Raw genomic sequence first — 25,296 nt, 5'->3', positions numbered from 1 at the left:
ATACATCCTCAAAGCTTTTGATTGCCTAGAATGGAAATGCCTATTAGCAGTATTAACTAACATGAAATTTGGTCCCAACTTCTTACAAACCCTCAAACAAATCTACTCCCAAGCCTCAGCAAAATGCGGAACTAACAATATGGACTCTAATATCATAGCAATTCAAAGCAGTAACTAGGCACTAGGCAACCTCCGAAAACCTCCTCCTAACAACAAACGGACACGGCAAAGGGATGGTATCCACAATATACAAAATACTGCTACAAAATCCCACAACCCCCCTCGACATAATCAAAAAACAAAGGGAGGACAACATAGGTTATGGAATTAACCCCACCCAATGGACTGGAATGTGGTCTAACCTCCCTTAAATCCACCTCAGCTAAAAAAAAACCCAACTCACCCTGAAACTCAGTTACAGATGGTACCTAACACCACGGAAACTAGCGCTGATATGCCCAGAAGCCTCATCAAAATGCTGGAGAAGCTGCACCTCCATAGGCACATACCTCCACATGTGGTGGGAATGTCCCAAAATCCAACTCTTCTGGACATCAGTCATATAGGAAATATGCAAAATAACTAAGCAAGTATTAGAAGCCACCCAAGAATTGGCCCTACTGAACATCTTCTAAGATAATAATGCCCACTCACATAAAGAGCTCATAACCCACCTACTCTCGGCAGCCAGAAACATCATAGCCAGACACTGGAGAGACCTGTCAAGAGTAAAATAAAACTGCTCCTAAACAAGCCAGTAGCCAGATGTGAGTGTAACAAAAGAGCATTATACATTAGAAGCTGAGGATTAATTCACATGCTTAATTAATTAATTTAACAAGTCTTACCCACTCGTTAAAATGCACATTCATATACAATCACAAAAGAATATGAGGCAGATAAATTATGACCAAGCAACAGAAAAACACACACATCCATATTGCCACTAAACTCTAACTAACAAAGGGCTGGGTGAATTACCAGGTCTTGAGCTGGTACCAAAAGTTCAACAGAATTGGTGCCATTCATCTCTCAGAGGGGTGGGAATTCCAAAGCTGGGCGGCCACCAGTGAGACAGCTTCGGCTAAATGCAGCACAGCCAGGCATGCCTCTCTTGCAGATCTTAGCAACTGGGCAGGTCTACATGAAATTGACTGCACTCTTAGAAATCTGGGGCGCAAGTTCAACAGGGCTTTATAAACCAATGCAACTGTGAAGCAGGCTCAGTAGCATATTGGCAGCCAGTGAAAAATGGTTATGTGCTCATGATACGCTACCCTTGATAGGAAAGCTGTCATAGCATTCTACTTGCCACAAACCAACTTCAAGGGTATAGAGTATATTATACGTATCCAATCTTCAGGTTACCAGCACATGGGCCACAGCTGTATATGTCCAGGGATGGACAAACCTGGTGTACCAGGCATACACCATAAAGGACACTGGAACCTCTAGCGGCACTGATGTATCTAGGGGCACTCCCAGGAGCCCCAGACTACACACCTGTTAGTTCAGAAGGACTGCCAGAAAAGAAAACCTACCCAATTCCTGGACCTGGTTATGGCCCACCCACATGACCGCTGTCTCGTCAGGATTCAGCTTCAACTTATTGGTCCACATCCAGCCAAACACTGAGTCCAGGATGTGCACAGCCTCACCCGACTCAGTGGATACAGAGAAACAGAGCTGAGTGTTTTAGAGGCAACGACAACATGGACTTGGCATCTGCTGGCATTTTGGAACATATAATTACCACAGACATCCGCCTTTGTGCTAACTTTTACTAGAGTTTGGGGTTTCTGGGCTCTTGTTTAGCTGGTGCTACCTACTGCCTATGTTATTTCGGCATGATGCAAAAACTGCTAGAAATGTGTAACAGTGTGTTTAGTAACTTATCTTGTATACCCTGATTCAACAGAAGACAAAGCAAATCTCTCCGTGTCTTTAGTCCTGAAATGTAACCTATAAGCGCATCTCAGTGACTGCAATGAAAACAAAGGCTGAAAATTAAGCTCTATGTTAAATTTGCTACGAAAGGCAGAATCTTCAAAGAGAAACATTCAGGCTACCATCCTATAGCACAGGAATGGTGAATCTTTCATAGCTAGCTTTCTGAGAGCTGGGGGCCATTTTGTTGGAAGAGGAAAAATGGGAAGAAGAGGATGGGGCTCTTCCATCTGTATAATATAGCTACGTTTCAGCTGTACCAAATGAGGGGGGTTGTCTGTGGAAAGCCTACTGGGTTGGAAAGCAGGGCATTCAGATTCCAGAACTGAGGTTCCCTATCCCTGCTAAGACGTTTACCTAGATCCTAGAATAAAGCCCCACTGAATGCCATGGAACTTACCTCTGGGTAAACATGCATGGGATCACACTGTTATATCTGTGCTGAACATTTTGCTGCCTTATTTTATTTAAGCTTGGTAATGAAACATATAGGGACGCGGGTGGCTCTGTGGGTTAAACCACAGAGCCTAGAGCTTGCCAATCAGAAGGTCGGCGGTTCGAATCCCTGCGCCGGGGTGAGCTCCCGTTGCTCGGTCCCTGCTCCTGCCAACCTAGCAGTTAGAAAGCACGTCAAAGTGCAAGTAGATAAATAGGTACCACTCTGGCGGGAAGGTAAACGGTGCTTCCGTGCGCTGCTCTGGTTCGCCAGAAGCGGCTTAGTCATGCTGGCCACATAAAGCGAGATGAGCGCCACAACCCCAGAGTCGGCCACAACTGGACCTAATGGTCAGGGGTCCCTTTACCTTTACCTATGAAACATATAAACAGCATCTTTGGGCTCAGGTTTTACTGTTCCTAAAACTGTGTTGCCGATTGTATGAGAGTCTTATCATCAGTCTGAAATCCCTCAAAATAAGTTAGTAGGCATAATAAGTTGGTGTTAACATTTACATCCTTCAGTAATTTGCTTTTTTTTTTAACAGACTTGCAAAACTTATAATTTTTGGCTTACCCCAAAGCTTAGCACATTTTCTTGAAGAGTTGCAGTTATTTTACAGGATGTCTCTAAGGCATGTCCTAATTCCGGAGTTCTGCTAATTATCTCCCTAGGAGTGCTGTTCTTGCAAAATAATTAATATTCCAAATATTAAACAGCCTTCTGTTTGAATTTAAAAAGCACTGCCATCAAACAAATCACATTCTGGAAAATATGTCAACCAATTTACAATTTTTATTAAATTCTAGAAAACAGCAATAACAGCTAAAGAAACTGATCATTTCCTCGTGAAATAGCATGGAAATTTGTACAGCTAAGTTTTCGTACGGCATAAAAAAAAATCTCAGAAACGATTTTAATTACTCATAAAAGGCTACAAGTATCTTGGAAATATTTTATCAACTCACAGTGCCATCTTATGCATATTTAACTCTGATTTCAGTAGGGTTTATTGGAAGTATGCTCTATTTAATGTCTTACCTAATGAAAACTTCTGGAGAACTCAATAGCTTGTGATGCTTTTGTAACGTTTTGGCTACAATAAATGTCCCACCCCCCATAATGGGCTGACATGGCTACCTTTTTCCATGGCTCCATTTTCCAGCTGTGGACAAGAGGTTAGCACAAGCAAAATGTATTTCCTGACTACCTAATCAAGGCTAAAGATGGGAATAGGAGGAAGAGGAAGGTCTGTGTGCCCCTTACGTCTCCCTCTTTCCTTTTGTAATTGTCAGTTGACCAAAACCTCCTAGTGTGTGGCAGGAAACAGTTGAGCTAGAGGACAAGGAAGTCTCCTCCCTTTTAAGAGGTTCCTACCTCCTATTGTTCCACTGAAGGGAACTTCTAAATCATTTCAGGATGTCCTCTTGATCCTGAATGAAGACAGTGGTATACAGATAGCATCATAGCTAAATAGACCTGGTGATATATTTTATACCTTTTAATGGCTACAGACATTTTATAATTTGCCCAAAGGCAGCATGTTTAGTTGTGTCACTCTCATAACAATTTGGCTTTTCAGTGTTTTAAAGCAAATCTCTAGACCCAAAGCTTTCCAAACTTGTTGGTGACACACTTTTTAGACATGCATCATTTGGCGACATGGTAATTCTGTTTTGCTAGCAAACCAGGGGTTAGACCTTTCCCATTGCAACAGGAACCCGGGGAGCGTTTCCACGACACACTTGCACACTGCAACCAACACACCAATGTGTCGCAACACACAGTTTGGAAAGCTCTGCTCTAGACAAAGGCTTATCCACTGAACATGTTTAGACTAACTAGTGGAACCAGGAACCAAGGCAATTTTAAAAATTATTTTATTTTATTAACTTTGTTTATATACCACCTTTGCTTCAAAAGGTTCAAAGTACACCCCTCCATTTTAACATCACAACAGCCATGTGAGGTTGGTAAAACTGAGAAAGAGGGAGGGAGGGACCCAAGATCGTCCAGTGAGCTTCATGACCAAGTTGAGATTTGAACTTGGATTTCCCAATACTCTAACCACTTACAACACACTGGCTTAGTCACAGTCAATATGCCCTAAAAGTATTGCCCAGGTGCCCAAGTATTGTACCAAGGTGATGATGGACTTTGCTGAATACTATAATTAAAAATCATGTTTGAGAAATGTTTGACTAAATTCATCCCAACAGCATTAGCAAGCTTTTCATAGTTCACTTCTACCTCTACCCACATCAGCATGGTAATGAAAAACCTCCCCTTTATGAATTAGCGATAAGACTTCTCTTTTCCTGTTCTCTATCTTAAAGGAGGCCAATAACCTTCATTCAAAGAGCTACTTCAATAAACGTAGATCGCGATATCTGACACAGGGCAGCATTGCCAGGGCGGAATTGACTTCACAGTGAAGTGTTCTAGGCTGGTACATCAAACTGGCTTATAACTACAGCTACTCTTTGAGCCCCTGGCAGCTGCTGGTTTTCAACAGCTCATGCAAGCTGACTTTCAGCTGTGCTGCAAAGGGCTAAATTATCTGCGCAACTGCTGATGCCATATGCTGAACTCAGCATGGATCAGCTTTTGGTACTTAGTCGCTATTGCAACCCAATGCCCCAGGGGGAAGACATAAAGAATCATTTCCTGATTCCAATAATAGAAAAGAACTTCAGTGGGAATAAAGAGGCCTAACTGCCCATTCTTTTATCATTGGCTATGGACTGGATCAAGCAATAGCATCATTAGGCAATTTCTACTTCTATTCATTATTCAAATGGTTTTGAAATTCTATCAAAAACAAGTCATTATCACCATCTTCTGATAAATGTATCTGATGACCTTTCAGGGAAAAGACATTATTTTGAAGTATGATTATGCAGTAGCCTTACGTACAGACCACGGACATGCTCTCTCTATGCTGAAGTATTTTAAAAGGTCAACACTCATAATTCTTTCCATGTATTCTACCAGAAATACAACAGAAATTAGTTTGGGAGAAAATGCAGGATTCTCCGCAGACTAATACTGTCTAATCCTATGCATGTCTACTCAGAAGGAAAGCCGAATGAGTTCCCAAATGGGTAGAGAGGATCACAGCCTTAACATGAATATGTAGTTTCTTGCTCTGTCGATGATGTCATTTGCATATTAGACAAAAACATGAAATGCACTGGAACCAGAAATTCCAAAAGCACCTGTTATTTTCACAGCATTTAATTCCTTCCCAACTGATGTAACGGAATAAATTGCTTTCTTACTTGTAACCAAACTAATAATCTCAGCTGAATGTAAGCTCTAGATAGTATCAAACCTTTCAATATTACTAAATGCTACACACCATGCTTTAAACATTGAAATATGAGAAATAAAATATGACCTTTTCAAAACTAAAGGTCACATGTACAGAAAATGGTCTGATACACAACCACTGCTTCCTAGTGCAATCCAAACTGTCAGCGTTGCAGTAGACTGAATGATGCAATAAAGCACAGGGTCTTTTAATTTATGCACTCCTCACTAATGTGTTTAAGTGAAATAAATATGCTTTAGATAGCAATGAGGACATTTTCCTCAAGGGCAGTTTCAGTTTATCCCAATAGAACTGGCTGCTTGATGTACATACAGAGATCCTGTCTTTTCCAGACACTTTTATTCCCTGGGGAAACAAGGAGGAAAAACGTTTTCTTGCTTTGCTATACTTTATTAAATTCTGCACTCATTTAGAAACCTGCGCTTTGGCAACTGTTCCTATGAAACCTGTTTCAGAAGGGCAACGGCTAGACAGCAAGCAGCTTCCTATGTACACTGCCACAGATACATGGTGTACAGCACCAGTGGTCTTGAAAACTGTGGAAATTCATTAGGGAAGGATTGCCTGGTCTCTGCTCTTTAACGCCACCACTGCAAATGACCAGGGGGTGAAATGGCAGTTTCCAGCAAAGCAGAGCTCAGGTGACCCAGGGACCCAATAAGCCTGCTAGTTGCTCTGTAGGAGGAGCTTGCCACTCAGGACCAAGTCCAAGGTACGACTGTCAAACGGAATCCATTCCGGAAGTCTCTTCGACTTTCAAAACATTTGAAAACCAAATCGCAGCTTCTGATTGGCTGCAGGAAGCTCCTGCAGCCAATCAGAAGCCGCGGAAGCTTCGGACGTTCGGGTTCCTACCGGAACAATCACTTCCAGGTTTGTGGCATTCGGGAGCCAAAACGTCCAAGTTCCAGGGCGTTCGACATCCAAGGTACGACTGTACTCCTGGTTAGAACAGCTACAGGTTCTGGGTGACGATTACAGTATGGCCTCATCCCCACACCTGCTTGTCTACGCTTAGAAAGCACAGATCCAAGCTAGTTTTCTGTTTGCCCCACTGTTTTCCCTGAAAAAAACCTGCTCTTTAGCACTGAATCAGAGCAATCTGGAGGAAACCCAAATTGATGTTTGATTCAATTCAGCGGTAAAGTTCAGGTTTTCCTGAGGGAAAGCAGCAAAAGCAGGAGTCTGGATGACCCCTAAGTTACAGACGGGGTTGCAGTACGCCGGAAGAATCAGGTTTGCATGCTGGGAGTCCTCCTGGACCCAGCGTTGCTCCTAGAGAGCCAGGTAGAAACTGAGGTCAGAGGAGTGCTGGTCACAGCTTAAGTGTATGTGCTAAATCACACATTCCTGGAACAGGAGGGCTTCCGAAAGGTATCTGCTGATACAAAATACTGCAGCTAGAGTTTGATGGGAAACAGGTTTTGGGGACCATGTACCGGTAACTCTGTTATTACACCAGCTTCACTGACTCGAGATCTGTTTCTTAATCAAAGCCCTAAATCAAAGGGCTCATAATTAGCACCAAAGCTCCTAAACAGTTTAAGACCGGAAAACTGGTTGCTAAGATCACTCCTAGTATAGTATTAGAATTTAGCAGTCAAACAGGAAACACAGGCAAAGTCACCTCTGAGCAGCGGTTGTAATGAGGGTTCAATACTATGTTGGCTCAGTTCAATACTGTTTAGTACTCTCAGACATAGGTGACTTTGGTTAGCAATGTCTCATTGCATTTACGAAATCCGAGCTCTTCATCAGCATGCTTAAGAAGATAAAGGCTTCGTTGCATATTTTGCTCATTTAGTATCATCCAAACTAATCCGAGCTTCCTAAACACAGTTCTGCACTCTTCCCATGTCCAAGTGAGCTTCTCCCCCCCCCCCCATGCATTCCCCATGGAAATCTGCTCTTTAATGTTCTTAGCAATCTGCAGAAAACTCACATTGCTGTTTGTTCCAATTTGGCGCCAAAGAGCAGGTTTTCCTGGAGAAAGCAACAAAAGAAAGTAAGTTTTCGGACACAGACTGGGAAAGTGCAGACCTAGAAAGCATGGGTGGATGAGCCCTAAGTCAAAGATGTTGTGCTCTACAGATTGGGGTACATTTTCATTTTTTAAAGAAAGCATGTGTAAATCACCACACCCTACTCCTTTATAGATTTCTAGCATCACCCATTTAGGCAGCAATGTAAAATTGCATAGTCTTTTCTCCAGCCAGATCAACTGATGTGCCACAGTGCTTTGACTCGTTAACTCTCATGATTTTAGAAGAGACTTTTGGGTGGTGCTTGTTGAGACATATTACAGCTTCCACATTCCTCTCTCTGTTAAAAGGCATTGCTTTAATTCTAGGAGACAAATAAGAAGAATAAAAATGCAGCCTCTGACCAAATAACACTGTGTAGTTCAAACAAAAATGAAATGTACTGGGCAATCCTTTCCAAACATGATTTCCATAAACCTGATTAACACAGAGCCTGAAAAGAAGCATGCCGTGTGTGTGTGTGTGTGTGTGTGTGTGTGTGTGTGACAGTAATGGGTAATCAGAAATCAGTACAAACGGGAAATTAACTGCCTTGGGTAGGTGCAGAGTAAAAAAACGAAGAACTGCAAGGTGTGTGTGGCTCAAGTAGTTTCAGAACTGCAAAAGCAGGTCTGAGCTAGAACATCCCAGTAATGTTTTGCTACCACGTTTTCCTAAAATATTTGCCTTCCATTTGAAAGCCTGAAGCTCTTCCGTTTATTTTAGCCGAAGCTTGCTTAACAAAAGGAAACCGTCATGTACAAAGTAAATTAAAAAGCACAGGCTGCATAATATAAAGAAATCTAATTACTGCGCTGTAGTGGGTGCTGCATAAATTCTTCTGCAATTCGCTTGTACTCACTCTGCACTTCTGATCTCACAATTAGTGCAGTCGTATTATGCTTCCCTAATGCAGACATTAAAGAACAAATAATAGACTTGAATGTAAGTGCTTCTTGTACAGGAAACTCATGGGGGAATTCTGAAGTGAGTCTATTATAATCCACACTCACAACATTTTATTAACAGTTAAGAATGGAAATAAAAAGTTCAAGACAAATTGTCCTAACCACATCATTCAGAAATTTATAGATCCTGACCTAGTTCTGTAAGTTTGGTTGTACTACTGCTGCCGTTAACTGAATTTATATCCCACTTTTTCTCCAAGTACAGTGGTACCTTGGGTTAAGAACTTAATTCATTCTGGAGGTCCGTTCTTAACCTGAAACTGTTCTTAACCTGAGGTACCACTTTAGCTAATGGGGCCTCCCACTGCCGCCACACGATTTCTGTTCTCACCTTGAAGCAAAGTTCTTAACCTGAGGTACTATTTCTAGGTTAGCGGAGTCTGTAACATGAAGCGTCTGTAACCCAAGGTGCCACTGTAGTCCAAAGCATTATATATAGTTAATCCCACCCATCTCATCCTCACAACAACCCTAGGAGGTAGGTTAGGTTGAGGGACAGTAACTGAACCAAGGTCAACCAGGAAGCAATGTGGCTCCTCAATCCTAGCCTGATAGTCTAATAATGGCACTGGCTGTGCAAAAGCTGTTCACAGAAGAATGAATCTTGTTTCTTGAGACTCACGTGGAATATTATTACATGGTCTCAAAATCTTCAGTTTCCTTTTCTTCCACAGTTTCGCCAGCTTCATTAGATGTGATTCCTACAGACCTGCTTGATTACCGCTAGAATTAGTGATACGTAAGTGTAAAGTAGGGACAAGGGTGGCGCTGTGGGTTAAACCACATAGCCTAGGACTTGCCGATCAGAAGGTCGGCGGTTTGATACCCCGCTACGGGGTGAGCTCCCATTGCTCGGTCCCTGCTCCTGCCAACCTAGCAGTTCGAAAGCACGTCAAAGTGCAAGTAGATAAATAGGTACCGCTCCGGCGGGAAGGTAAACGGCATTTCTGTGCACTGCTCTGGTTTGCCAGAAGCGGCTTAGTCATGCTGGCCACATGACCTGGAAACTGTACGCCGGCTCCCTCGGCCAATAAAGCGAGACGAGCACCGCAACCCCAGAGTCGGCCACGACTGGACCTAATGGTCAGGGGTCCCTTTACCTTTAAGTGTAAAGTGTGTAAAAAAAAAGGGACATGCAAAATATCCCAAGAAATATCCTTTGCATCTCCCAGTAGCACTGGGAATGACCTGTATCCGAAACCTGCCTAATTTCATGCATTCTTCCAGACAGTATGAGCCATTCTTGTTCTCTAGACTACATCTATGATCATTGCTCTCCCCTGTACAGTGTGTGTGTGTGTGTGTGTGTGTGTGTGTGTGTGAGAGAGAGAGAGAGAGAGAGAGGGGGGGGGCTGGGATCGAAGTAGAGGAGATGTGGCTGTTAAATGGTGAGCTGGGGCAGAGGGAGGAAAATGCATTGCAGGGTGAGAAGAACCTGGAGGGAGAGAAGGAAGGTGCTGCCAGGGCCAGTGGGGAACTATAGTGGATGGAGTAGAAACAGATGGTACAATGGAAGGAAACATTGGAGTGAGCAGAAGCACAGATCCCAGTTAAATGTAAGCACACGTTTAATGTCATTTGCAATTTGCGCATTAGTCCAAGAACTGGGAGATGAGTCATGCACGCAGATGTCCATCAACTGGTTACTTGTCCTCGTCCCCAGCCTGGACTACTGCAGTGCACTTTGTGTGGGACTGGCCTTGGCAATGGCTTGGAAGCTGCAGCTAGTACAGAGTACAATTGCTAGACTGGGAAGTGGGGCAGCCTGATGGGACCATGTGTTACCAGTCCTGAAAATGCCACACTGGCTGCCAGTGAGCCACTAGGCACAATTCAAGCTGTTAGTACTAGCACAAAAAAACACTGAATAGCTTGGGACCCAAATACCTGAAAAAGAATCTTCCCCAGTATCAGCCATCTTGGCCTTGATGATCAGGAGGGGAGGCCTGGTTAGCAATGACCTGTGGCAGGGCCTTCTTGGTGGTGGCTCCCTATTAGTGGAATGGTCTCCCTTCTGTCATTATTAGCATTCTGGTGATTTTTTTTTAATTAAAAAAAATGCCTGAAAGATAATGTTTTTGGTAACCTTGAAATTGTTAGCTGTGATGGCATGTGGATGTTTTTTCTTTTTCTTTTAATGGTGTTAGATGTTCTTAATGTGGTGTGTGTTTTTACATATTCTTAATCGTTTTTAAGCATGTTTTATTTTTTAACTGTATTGTTTTACGGGTTTGCTTTTTGCAGCCCTGGCCTCCTTTGGGAGGAAGGGCGAGTTAGAATGCAATAATAAATAAATATCAAGTGATGCCTTGCATGTGTGACTGGCCCATCGGACAGAGCTTTCACGTGACAGACAGAACTTCTATATTGCTTAAAACTCAATGCCTTTCAGTGCAATCTGTTCATAGATTTGGCTGCCACTCATCCAATAGAGTAATCAAGTAATGCCTAGGTCAGGGGTCAGCAACCTAAGGCCCATGGGCTGGAAGCGGCCCGCGGAGGTCGTTTGACTGGCCCACAAGCCACCCCCAAACTGAGTTGCCTGCTTGCACACTGTGCTAAACCGGCGTGGGGACTTGCTTGCACAGACGTTGATGCCGAAAATTGCAGGCGGGTGCACTCACAATCCGGCCCACAGAGGGATCTCCACGGGACCGATCCAGCCCAGGCAGGATAAAGCTTGCTGATCCCTGGCCTAGGTGTACACCAGCCCTAAATCTCTTCACTTGACCCGCAGGGAGGGCAATGCAACTGCAAGTAGAGGGAGGCACAGCCAAAGCAATTTAAAGAAGGCAAAGTTGACTGAAGCCACCAGCTGTCTGTAAGGAGCAAGGTGAGGCAAGAGACATCAAATGATGCAACTGGCAGAGAGGTGGGCACAACACAGTCCTTACCGCAAGTAATTACAGGACAGGTTGTTCGGAATTAAGAACAGGGGCAGGTTCTGACTTGGTTTTACAGTGGAGTCTGATGCATTATAAACTGAGTCAGGAGATCTTGGCCCCAGAAGTGGCAGCCAAACGGCTCCATGGACTGTCTGTGCACTGGCAGCAGGCAAAGGAAGTTTGCTTCAGCAAAAACAGAAAGCTAAAATTTGGCCAATGAATACTGTTCTATGAACTCTGGCAGAACAGATGCCAAGCATAATTCTGAAGCATGAAACATACGTACGTGTGTGTTTGTGTGTGTGTGTGATAGATAGATAGATAGATAGATAGATGAGAGAGAGAGAGAGAGAGAGAGAGAGAGAGAGAGTAGATAGATGATAGATAGATAGATAGATAGATAGATAGATAGATAGATAGATAGATGAGAGATTCCTGTTCCTAATCAGGGTCTTTCAAAAGTCCCCACAAACAGCAGCTATGCATGACTCAGGAAAATTCACAGGGTGAAAAATGAGGCCAGCACTTAGTCCTCAGGGGGCAGTCTGGCCCTGTGCAAATATTCTAAATACACAGGGGAAAATGTGTTTAATCATTACCTCTTTGTTTAACAAAACAGGATGAAAACTTAATCTTTGTAGTGTAAGGGAACTTCAAGTGATGTGGGAGTCAACTCTGCCATTTCCTGACAATCCTTGTCCCAGAATTGCTGATGTAAGACAAGAACAAAAGCGCACACATTTAAGTGTGTCCAACTGTTTAGAATTTCAAGGGGTATCTGATAAAAATCAAACTATTGTATTCGGTTTCATTGTTAATTGCTAAACAAGATGACCTTTTTTGTTATTAAATATTTAGTGATTAATGAATGGAATTTGGCTCTTTCTATTATTTCAACCTACATTCTCTCATACATTTATGATAATTTTTAAGAGTGTTGATCTGGAACTTCCCTCATTCAGGGAGTCAAAAACTTGCAATCATTTAATTAAATTTCTGCAAAATATGATAATACAGAGAAGATTTCCTTTGAGGATTAAGAATAATTATATGCAAATTTGCATTTAAAACGATAGCTAAAAACAGCACAAAGTATGAAACTTACACCACTCAGCCTGCGTGTATTACTTCAGGTCAATGATATCTCACTTTGAGCAAAGACAACAGAGAAGTAAAGAAAGCACAAGGCATTTGCTGACTTCTGTTTTTAAAAAAATTATTTGTCTACCTCAGCTGCAAGTTTTAAATTCTTGCATCCATTTGCAAAAGACTAGCCAGGTAAGTCTTTTGTTATACTGCAAATTCTTTCACAATCTTTCCCCCCCTTGTGATCTGCCATCCATTAAAAGCAGCCTTCTTCTGCCTTCTTGCATTGTTCTACACTCAATTTTCAGTATCAATCCGTATCTTCATTGTCTTCTCCATCTCCTGGCTACCACCAACTTCCATGCATTGGCTCCCTAGACTTGAACACTGGTTTAAACTTTGGAACATAAGGGTGGTCATACCCCTTGAGTGTGTTTGCCACTCTGAACTCTATACAGTACAGTAATCTTATTGCAACATACTGCTGACCCTGGTCCTGGGCAATGCAACCTTCAACCCTGCTATTTGCACAGATTCAAAGAATCCTTCCTCTTACCTTATGGCAAATTCAGTCCATCATATCTACCTGCTTTATTAATGGTACCTGAAGACTGATACAGTGGTACCTCGGGTTGAATACGCTTCAGGTTACATACGCTTCAGGTTAGACTCCACTAACCCAGAAATATTACCTCGGGTTAAGAAATTTGCTTCAGGATGAGAACAGAAATCGTGCTCCGGCGGCGCGGTGGCAGCAGGAGGCCCCATTAGCTAAAGTGGTGCTTCAGGTTAAGAACGGACCTCTGGAACGAATTACGTACGTAACCAGAGCTACCACTGTACATATTTATAAACAAATGCTCCGTAAAACAAAGTTGTTGTTAATTGGAAAATTCAATGGAAATATTGCAGTTCTCAAGTAGGACTGCATTAAACGGCCACCCAATTTACTTGAGGGGGGCATATGCAGTGCTTAAGGCCTCATCCTGTTGACTGCCTTTCCTTCCCTGACATTCCACCCCTTCTCCCTTTTATATTACAGAGTTCTTTTCTCTCTCTCTCGTGGTCAGTCTCAGAGAATCAAGGATCTTGTTAATATCACTGAGGCAGCCTTCAAGAAGCATTGCCCAGAAACGAGCATATATGTGTGTTATCTTTCAACACAATTCCTGGGAAAGAAAAATCATTGAAAGGACTGCTTTTTTATTCTTTGGAAATGCTTCATCAAAAGTGCCTCCCTTTCAGTTTAGCTTTCACCGTAAGTCCTTCTATGTTGAATCACAAATCTTCAAATACGTTATATTAAAAAAAATGCCTTTTCTTCCCTTTCTCCCTTTTTGTTATTATTTCTCAGCTTCTGCGGCACAAAAAGCAACTTCTGGTGGATAGGTACCCACTGCAAAATGGATTGTACTGTGCTGATTGTACTGTAAATCCTTTGGAAGCACAATGTCCCTGCCACATATTTGAAGCTAAATAAAATGGATAAAACAGGGAGGGGAGAACCATGTACAGCACATTGAGCTCTTTGGAGGAAAAGGTTAATACAGTGGTACCTCGGGTTGCAGATGCTTCAGGTTATAGACGCTTCAGGTTACAGACTCCACCAACCCAGAAATAGTACCTCGGGTTAAGAACTTTGCTTCAGGATGAGAACAGAAATTGCACGGCGGTGGCACGGCAACAGTGGGAGGCCCCATTAGCTAAAGTGGTGCCTCAGGTTAAGAACAGTTTCAGGTTAAGAACGGACCTCCAGAACGAATTAAGTTCTTAACCCGAGGTACCACTGTAATAATAATAATAATAATAATAAATCATACTATTGTGTATATATAATGCTTATTATCTTTTTTAAGCTGCCTTGGTAGGGCATAAAAGGACTTTAAATAAATCAACAGATATGCTGTGATACCATGTGCTGCAAAGTTTGGGCCTGTATTCTTCCATATTGAACTGCACTACATGAGCTAATCTCATGATTCTCAGTTCTGGTAAGCGTATTGGCGTGCAGACAGCATACCTGCCATTTATCTTGCGAGATATTCGCACGCTAAAATCTTGACATCCAAGTAAGGAAAGAATCCTTGCGAAATGCCCAAATTCTGCCTCATCGCTCTCCTTTTCTCACACTTGTATCTGTTCCTATTCCTCTGTTAATGACTTTGTTCTCCTGTCTCCTTCTCCCCTTTCTTTCTCATCCAGTGCAAATCTCAGGGCTGCTGGAAAGGAGGAGCTAATGCATGAGGACAGGAAAACCGGAAATAGAGTTCTTCCCTTGCCAGCTGCACTTGCTAACATCTAAGGCCAGGAAAGCATGTATATAAGCCCTTTGTACAGCCAGAGAGGGGGAGGGATGAATGCCAGTCTTTAAATGCATTTCAAAACTTTGAAAAAACTACAGCTCTTGCTCAGATATATATAGATCATTTAAAATGTAGGGCTGCTTGATTTTTAATGAAATGTTTAAAAGGATTCCCAAGTCAGTTCAAATTACCAGACATGTACATACATACACGCCAGCAAGGAAATGGGATCCGTACAAAATGTTTCTCTATTCTCACCACTTCTCCTATTTAATTAAATTCAAGCCTATTTGCATTTCTCGCATTTGCATGAACTTTGTACTTCAAAGGCTGATTTTCTGATTAGTGCAGCCTAGCTCCCATTAGTTGTATAAACAACTAGGAACCGAAATCAGAGCAATCTGTCTTGACTTAATTTTTAGTCTCTGCATAGGGAGTTCTTCACAATCTCTTCCCTTGTGGTTTGTTTCCTTTGGTTTGGTGTAATTAATCTTTGATGATTTGCCCATCTAGTATGGTCTTTACTGAAGAAAAGGGCAGGGTTCCTTTTCCCTTCCAGTAGGAGCAAGTATTTTGAACTGGTAAGAAAATCGGGGTAAGAAATTTAGAGTAAGTGGATTGAAATTAATTCAATAAATATAAAGTTTTCTGAGCCATCATTGATCTGCTCCAGATAATTTTATCCACAAAATTACATGAGAGAGACTTTGTTGGTCTTTAGCTCAAATGAATTCTGCTCATCTACAGCACATCCCAATGTAATCTGAGCCAATTACAACTTCTTCCAGCAAAAAGATACAAAGGCGAGGGCTAAGAAGGCCATGCAATTCCTGGTTTCACTTTTCAGGAGGCAGCACAGAATAATTTGAAAGAAGTCTGGATCAATTACTCTTTCAAATCATTGCCTAGTCTCCATTTATAAACATCAGAACATAAGACAAGCCTCCTGGATTAGACCAATGGCCCATCAAGTCCAGCCTTCTGTTTTCACAGAGGGCAACCAAATGCCTATGGGAAACTCCCATGCAGGATTCAAGCACAAGATCCCTCTCCCCTCCTGCAGTTTCCAGCAACTGGTATTCAGAAGTACAGTACTGCTTCCTCCAACTGTGGAGAACCCAACAAAGCAGAGAAAGGTCTGTTGCTTCTTAATAGCACTTCAGAGGAGACGCTGGGTTTTTCTATACATATTATTTAAATACAAAAAATACGCAACTTCTGAATTAACAGGGGATATCAGTGAACAGTTCGATGAAACTGGCCCGTGCGATAATTCCCTTCATTTGAGCTCTTGTTAATTAAAGACGCTGGAGGAACTCCACCCAATTTCCTGCTTCCCGCTACCCGGCTAGAAGAAGCACAACAGTAGTTGTTAAATCAAAAGCGTCTTGCAGCCTAACGCTTTCCTCCACGGTAATGCTTTTTAAATGACTTCCAAGCAGGAATTCCTCCTGAAAGTGTTTACGCCATAGGTTTCTCCGACAGTATGCATGGAAGCTATGCAAACGTACTTGGGATACAGAATTTCTGTTTCATTAGCAAAGGAGTTTGATTCTTGAAGGCCAGGGATGGGAGGTCAACGGAAGAATGAACAGGATTATGTTTATAATTGCAGGCCTTTATGAAATTAGTGCCAAGCTCAAGGTCTTAAGCAGCATCACACCACACATTCTTCAGTGCTAAACCTGTAAGCCTAGAATTTTATTATTTACTTCCATACTGCACTCTTACCAGGGCCCTCGACTTACTGATGGAAAAGCTGGGAAGATTTAGCAAGAGAAGGGATAATAAGCATCAAGAGTTTTGAAATGGGCATTTTCATTGCTCAAGTACTTTAGCACATTCTGTTAATCCTACACACAGGTTCCATCATGAAAATAGCCTTGAACTCACAAATCTATCAACAATAATATATTAATTGGTTAGCTTCTAAAATATTGTGCAATATTTCATCATTCCTTTACTTACTGTATAGCCTCTGGGATTTGGCTACTTTAAATATATTTGTTGTTTCTGTTTTTTGTTGTTGAGGTGATAGCCTGGGTAATGGGCCACTGAGAGAGCAAATGAAGAGGCAAATGGGTAGCCTCGCCCCTTCCAACTCACAAATAGTTAGAAAGACAAAAGCAAAGTTGGGAATAGGGAGTTTGTGGAGAAAATGTGAGCCTGAAGAAAAGCAGCAAGCCGGAGAACCAGAGAGATTATTGATTTCTGTTTGAATCCAAGGCTGCGGCTAGCAGGAAGCAAGGCCCTCTTGGGGTGTGAATGCTGTGAACCCCTCCATCATAGGCTCCAATTGTATATATGTGTAAATAAACCATATATCATAAAGACACCAGAGTCTCTGTTGTACCACATGCCAAAGGAAACTTGTACCCTGGGTAAACTCCTGGAACCCCTGGAATCTCGTGCCGCTCAGAGATTGGGGTGTCATGCAAAAATATACATTGCCCAACAATGTGGTCCACAACCTGCAACATTCCAAGACTGCATATCTTTTACAGAAAAGACAAAAACATTCGGAAGCCATGTCAGATTTGAAGAGGCAGCTCTCAGAAATGCAGAAGAACAGCATGTGGATACATAATTAAAGGATGCTGCTTAACATGATGCATAATTCTCTATTGCACAATATGCATGCAGGCAGGAGTAGAGTTATTTGGCACCTGGGCACCTGGTTCCCATCACACTAAACATTTGGCAGTCGTAATGTACAGAGAACTGCAGCAGGGCTCACAGGACGGACCTACTCCTGGTTACCCTTATCACTAAAACCAGAAGCAGTTTGGCCTTGGTTCTAGGTAACAACCAATAGTCACAACCAGGCTTTGCATAGAACAAAACACAAAGAAAACCAGCACGCATGAACTAGTCCATGCTGCAGGCAAATTGCCGGAAGGTAAGATAAATAAATAAATTTATTTCAGTTATTTAAAAGTAACCTTTCTCAAAGTTGCATTGCTTATTTGCACATTGTGGTTGTTATGAAATGAAGCAGTCAGCAGAACTCACATTTTCAAAGTGATTATGCAAAGATAAAAATTCCACGAAGCTCTGTATGTGTAAGTAAAGAATAAATCGAGCACAGCACATCAAGTCTTTCTTCTGAATCACAACTGAAGGCATGCGAGTTATACCAGAAATGTCTCCAAACCTAGTCAAATATTGAGATGCCAGGATTTACCGAACGAACATTGCAATTCGCTTGGCAGATGTCAATTTACACACACACATTTCCCATCTGCAGATTTTGCAAATTAACATTCACATCCTAAGCCTTGAAATACCAACAGATGAATGTGTCATCTGTTCCAGAAAGCAATACGGTTCCATGCAAATGCACTGGCATAAGTGGTCAGGGTATGTCAGGATCAACCAGGAGCTTCTTAGGCTATCTGCTGACATGCTTCCTGGCAAACTACATCAAGGCTGAAAAGCAGAGGAAGAAATGGCAATACAGTACTGCACCCCAGGGCCCCAGCATATCAGGTTGGCAACACACTGCAGGTAGCCCATTGATTCTTCCTAACCTGGCTTAGCTATAAATATTTATAGGTCAGGTCAAAAGATAAGGTCTAAAACTCCTGCTGGCCTGGTTTGCGCATTGCTTTAAATCAAGGGCAGGAAACATTTCTAGCCCAGCAGGCCAAGTCTGACCTGCAGGTACAGACATCAAGAAAACTCCTTTTTGCCTGTAGAATTCGGAAGCCCTTCCCAAAGTGCCATATTATGTAGCACTTTAAATGCGGCTTCTGACAATCAGCAGCCCCGTTGAGAACACTGTACAATATAGCACTTTGAGAGGGGCTTCTGAAGATATTTCCCCTCTCAAAGGACGATCTTGTCCTGATCTTTGAAAGGGGGCTTTGAAGGAGCCTGGTTTGTTTCATCCCTGGTATACTGGAGCAGACGAGGAGCAAAAAGTGTGGTCTTTTCCACAGTGTGAACAAGCATACAGTGGTACCTCTGGTTATAAACACTTCTGGTTATGAACGCTTCAGGTTACGAGATCCACTAACCAGGAAGTAGCTGCTCCTGGTTGCGAACTTTGCCCCAGGATGTGAATGAAAATCGTGCGTCAGAGGCGCACAGCCAGCGGGAGGCCCCATTAGCGAAAGCATGCCTCAGGATAAGAACGGTTTCAGCTTAAGAACGGACCTCCGGAATGAATTAAGTTCGTAACCAGAGGTACCACTGTAGTATGCTTCAGTTGTTTTAATGCTTTTGTGTTTTCTGCCTCAGGCTCCTATGGGAGGAAGGGCGGGATATTTTTTTAAATAATAATTTTATTTTTTAAAAAATGATCTGATGAGTGAACCTCAGCAAGGGGTAGCCCAAAAGTGGTGTATTCAGTCAGATGGTACAGAGGTAGTTTCATCGCAAGAGCTGGAACTAAGAGGAACTAAAGCCAAGGACAGCTCAGCAGTAGCCAGCGAGGCAGCCCAAACACAGCAGGGAAAACCTGTACAGTGGTACCTCAGGTTACAGATGCTTCAGGTTACAGACTCCGCTAACCCAGAAATAGTACCTCGGGTTAAGAACTTTACCTCAGAATGAGAACAGAAATCATGTGATGGCTGTGCGGCGGCAGCTGGAGGCCCCATTAGCTAAAGTGGTACCTCAGGTTAAGAACAGTTTCAGGTTAATAATGGACCTCCAGAACGAATTAAGTTCTTAACCTGAGGTACCACTGTATAAACAACTGCAATACAGATGCAGGCTGCACTCACTTGCCTACAGCCCAGGGACTGTAAATTTAAACTCATTCGTTTGCAGCAGTTAGCTCCCTGGTGATGAATTGGGTATACTTTGTGTTGCATGACCCCTACGGAAGTGGAATGTCACGAATTAACATTCTTTTAAATATTATTTCTCACACACGTGTGTGTGTGTGTGTGTGTGTGTGTATGTACAGGGTTATATTCTATATCAGAATTCCTGACACATGTCATCTGTGTAGGGTAGGAAACAGGGATGGGAACTTTAGCCATGAAAACAGGCTGCAAGAGTAAGAATTCGTATAAACAAATGAAGGGAAATATACTTCATTTCCATTACCATATGTGAATAGTCTGGTTTGTCTGAGCCCAATGAGGTGATGTTGCAGCATGATTACAATAAAAAGCAGCCGTACCTGTTCTTGAGGTGCATGCATGCTGTTACAAGTCAGCAACTTAGATTTATGTGTGCAATTACAAAAGCACAGAAAGAAAAAATGACACTCCTTTCCCCTCAATGTCCTCTATATGAACATATGTGTCATATTGTTCAACATTCGAATTAGGGAAAACTACATATATTTCGGAAGACAACGAAGCTTTTCCCTACCTCTGCATACACCAGGCCTGCCTGGAATTACTTAGAATATTGCCTGAATGCATTTAGGAAAAAATTAGGAGATCACAGCAAATATCACCCAAAATGTAAGTGATAATTGAGGGCTGCTTTTGCTTGCTTTTCCTGATGCAGTTACCGTATTTTTCATCCTATAGGGCGCACCTGCCCATAGGACGCACCTCGTTTTTTTGGGGGGGGGGAATGAATAAAAAAAAAATATTCCCCCCCAGCCGCAGCTGCCGCCCCAAGCCTTGCGCACACCTGCCCAAAGCACAGGGCGCCCTCCAGAGGGCTCCCCGTGCTTCAGGCTGCAGGCTGCTGCCCGCAAGCCTTGTGAGCCCGCGGGAACTCCCGCCGGGCTTGCAAGGCTTGCGGATAAATTCCTGAAGCCTGGAGATCTGTAAAATGCATGAGCGTTTCTTGAAGGAGTTGCTGCAGGTATCACTTGTCAAATTTGTGTACCCGTGACACAAAAAAATATTCTTGCTGCAATTCATGTATGACAAAATATATACTATTCCCCTACACAGAGATTAAGCTGATCCATGTAGCAGCCTCCAAAGTAGCCCTTAACTGCTCCCACAGGCTTTAACCAGGCACACTTACTTGAAAATCAGTCCCACTGCTGTCAGGAAGACTTAACTTCCAACTACAAGTGCTTACAAGAAGATGATAGTACATATGCTTATGAAGAACAGCTGGAGTTCTGGAATAGTCCTTTTAATGCCACTGACATTCTATGACAGGCTTCCTCAACCTCGGCCCTCCAGATGTTTTTGGCCTACAACTCCCATGATCCCTAGCTAGCAGGACCAGTGGGTGCTGGGAATTGTAGTCTCAAAACATCTGGAGGGCCGAGTTGAGGAAGCCTGTTCTATGAGCTGCTGAGCTGAGACGTTACAGTATTTCCTAGGGCTAATGCCAACCCAAAAAGTTAGGATACCCTCCTGCATCTGCACTTGGGTCCGGAATAACCAAAAATCTGGTGCAGTAGAAACCATTATTATTAGTGCTGTTAAATTGCATCACCTTCAATGCCCACTGCCCTCAACCTCTGCTGAGGCAAACCAATAATCTAATTTGGATATGTGGCAAGCAAGAAATCCAATGCTGGGAGCATCAATATGCTTCTTTGTACATTCTCTCCTATGCATTAGTCCCATTGGCAAATATATTCTAATCTCTTGTTAAGGAGGAGTACTTAAATTATGAAAATCAGTCCTTGCCACATACTAATACTAATGTGTTTACTACATTGGCAATTATTTCAATTTCCCTGAAAGCATTTACTCTAACAGAAGCAGCAGACATGGCTTAACTACCCTTGAAAGTTCCCATCTGGAAAAGGTAATAAAGGAAAACTGATAATTCAGATATATCTGATTCAGCTGTCAAACACTTTCCCCAGAAATATCAAGAGATGAAGACTGCATTTAAATGCGGTGAAAGAGACCTAAACTGCAGATCCTATTACAGAAAATTCAGAACGATCTCTTAATGGATTCAAATCAATTTCTTCCAAATAACTTTTATATATTCTGGAACACAGAAACTGTAATGACATTTTTAAAGAAAGCTATTTTCCTGAGTATGACAAATTTGAACATCTGAAAGGCAAGAAGTGTTGTTTGCTGTATGTAAATTGGAAAAAAAAGAAGTGTTTTACAAAGACTTTAACTACAGCTTTGTTAGTTACTCACAGAATCAGAGGTTGGAAAGGACCCTGAGGATCATCTAGTCCAATTCCCTGCAATGCAGGGATAGGCAGCTGTCCCTTACGGGGATCGAACCTGCAACCCTGGCATTATCAACACCATGCCCTAACCAACTGAGCTGCCAATTCAAACAACTTTTTAAAAGCTGGGGTGGTGAAACCATTTTCCTGCACCAGCTCTTAATCAACTGGAACCTAGTACTGGTCCTAATTAATAAACTGCTAACATCATGAAATAACAAGCTCCATTGATTCAGTCAATGAAAAGATAAAGCTTACTGGTTGGAAGCAATTCTAAAGCATAGTTTAGTGTTACAAGAAAAAAGGGAGAGCCTTAGATTGTCCTCTGGGGCAGTTCGCAAGCTTTTGCTTGCACTTTAGATTAACTACTGCTTAACTTAACTACTGTTCACCATGTCATTCATGCTTTTAAAACTGTGGTTAATTTTAACCATGGTTTGTTGAAACAAGCCAATGTTAAACCACAGTTTAAGAACATGGCTTGTTTCAACAAACCATTGTTAAGATTAGCCACAGTTTAGGCGCTGCAGGCAACTTTCCTGGGCACCCAAACCCTGCATTAGCACAATGCTCAAAGACTAAGGCGACAAGGTCCCTATCATAAATATCTGCACCAGCAAATCTATGTTCTGTACTGGAATAATCATCTTCTTTGGCGATCACTCGAAGCCGAGTAAGATTGTCTTCCATGAACACTGTCTTAATGATGGCTCCATAAGTGACTGTGGTGGCCAATTCTGGATCCACATATCCTTCCAGAGTGGGGACATAGGTTTTCGGGTGGGTGTTGATCATGGTGAGGATTTGCCAAATGTGCCTTCCTCTTAGCCCCTTTTGTCCTCAATTCATGTTTCTTCAAATTCCATGACGCCTTTGGTAGAGGCTATTCTCCAACTGGAGTGTTCACAGGCCAGTGTTTCCCAATTATCTGGGCTTATACTGCATTTTTAAAGATTTGCCTTGAGAGTGTCTTTAAACCTCTTTTGTTGTCCACTGGTATTTCGTTTTCCATTCTGAAGTTGGGAATAGAGTAGTTGCTTTGGAAGACGAAAATCAGGCATCTGAACAACATGATCATTTGTGGTCTAAATCCATTTGTCAAAAGCTTTGGATCAAGGAGCATTGCTACATACATGTTTGAATTATATGGAAAATATTATATGCCCTTATCCTGTTGCCATCCAAATATTCCATTCATCCCCATGGTGTGCATCATCTTTAATTATGTAATTACTTAACATTAAGCATCAAAAGTTATCATTTTCATTAAAACATTTCAGGAGATGAGATGCATGACACTTAATTCCATTACAGAATTATTCAAGAAAGTACTTCATTCAAGGATCGGGGGGGGGAAACACTTGTAATCCAATGAGTCTTCACTCTAATTTTAGTAATGGATATATAATTTAATTTCAGCAACGTAGATAAAAGGGCACTCAAATAAAATTGGTACCAATGGAGGTGTCTTTATAAATGCTATGAACAACAGCCCCCATTTCCTTTATTCTCATCTTACAAAAACTTTCCATCTTATTCAACAAACTGTTATCTCCAGTAACAGCCAAAATAATGGGGGATGTGTGGTATATCTCAAATGGAAAAAGTCACTAAAGCAGGGGTCAGCCGTGGGCTGTGGGCCGGTCCACCGTCCCTCAGACCATGTGGTGGGCTGGACTATTTGGGGTGGGGGATGAACGAATTCCTATGCCCTACAAATAACCCAGAGATGCATTTTAAATAAAAACACACATTCTACTTATGTAAAAACACCAGGCAGGCCCTACAAATAACCCAGAGATGCATTTTAAATAAAAGGACACATTCTACTCCAGACTGAGAAGGCGATTGAGCCGCATCTGGCCCATGGACCTTAGGTTGCCTACCCCTGCACTAAAGTATGCATTTACTGTTAAAACAAAGAGTCGTGTGACACCTTAAAGACTGGCACATTTAATTACTTCATATGCTTTTGTGGGCTACAGAACACAACATCAGATGCATGAATCCATGCATCGGATAAATGTGCACGACAGCTTCTGCTGTAATAAAATGTGTTAGTTTTCAAATGTCACATGATTCTTTGCTATTACTACTTAACAAATTAATATGGCTAATAAGGTGTCCTATAGCTTCCAAGACCTTGCTTTTGTTTCACAATTAGGACACAACAGCCATTCTGAATAGACAGATATGTCTTGCAGGATTTATAGTGGAAGGTGGAGTAAAAAACGTTTACAGTAATTGTGTGTGTTTTTTTAAGGGTGTGCCAAAACGAAAGGTTTCTGTATTCTCAGAGCAGTCTTTATGTGTTAAATGGTAATGAGGTTAAAAGACAAACAAGGTGCCTTGAGAAGCATCTTGAAGAAGATACATTTTTCCTGCAATCTCTGTCACCTATTGTTTGGGATGGGCAAGGTAGGCAGGAAAGGGGAAGATTTTACCTTCTATATGTTACACAATAATCACCTAACACATATTTCTTTTAGCTGTTCTGATCCATCTGCATCAGGCATCCATGGTGGCAAGATGTCAAGGCAAGCTGTTGGTGGCAACAACAACAACAACAACAACAACAACATGGATGCCTCTGAGCGAGCAACTTTATCCAACAAAGGTTGGAGCTGAGCTAAAGCATTATGGGTTTCTTCAGTTCAGCATTCCCGAAGCTGAATACTGTGGATCTTAAAAGACCAACCTCCTGGTCGAAAGTCTAACACTCCTTCCCCTTTCTGTGGACTTTGACCTGGTGTACTCCCTGCTCCATTGTTGCGTGGAGACAATCAATTCCTCTGATGAGTCAGGCTCAGGAGCCAACATCTGTGGATGATGGAGCAGCCCTGGACTCTAAGCTTGAGGCTGGGCCTCTGGGTAACAGCAAACTCACAGAATGCACTAGTGCACATATGTTTGGGTGCTTTAATGAGGGTGCAACTCCCTGCACATTGGTATTTTAAGGATGAAGACCTGTTATTCACCTTGTGCTTGATGTATGTAGGGGGGGGAATCACTGGAAAACTAGTGTATTTCTACCAAACACAAACACAATTGTAGAAGTAAAGGAAAGTGGCAACTTAGAGCTAGTTACAGGTAGGTAGCTGTGTTGGTCTGCCGTAGTCGAAACAAAATAAAAGAATTCCTTCCAGTGGCACCTTAGAGACCAACTAAGTTTGTTACTGGTATGAGCTTTCGTGTGTTATCTGAAGAAGTGTGCATGCACACAAAAGCTTATACAAAGAACAAA

The 25,296-nt window shown here is 42.2% G+C and overlaps 1 protein-coding gene and 1 long non-coding RNA gene across 2 annotated transcripts in view; one reads left to right on the top strand and one right to left on the bottom strand.

The window, feature by feature from the left end:
- CHN2 (chimerin 2) overlaps positions 1 to 25,296 on the bottom strand; it is a 149,294-nt gene that overhangs the window by 104,636 nt on the left and 19,362 nt on the right. The gene's annotated exons all lie outside the window — the stretch shown is intronic.
- LOC309325790 lies at positions 6,591 to 24,941 on the top strand. Its single transcript, XR_014150008.1, has 5 exons — positions 6,591 to 6,645; positions 12,211 to 12,305; positions 13,720 to 13,935; positions 14,892 to 17,879; positions 24,542 to 24,941. It is a non-coding gene; the product is annotated as an uncharacterized lncRNA (long non-coding RNA).

The sequence above is a fragment of the Podarcis erhardii genome, assembly GCF_964252035.2.
Source record: "Podarcis erhardii genome assembly, chromosome: 12".
NCBI lineage: Eukaryota > Metazoa > Chordata > Lepidosauria > Squamata > Lacertidae > Podarcis > Podarcis erhardii.
The sequence above is the reverse complement of the archived record's forward strand: the minus strand, read 5'-3'. Positions and strand labels throughout refer to the sequence as shown.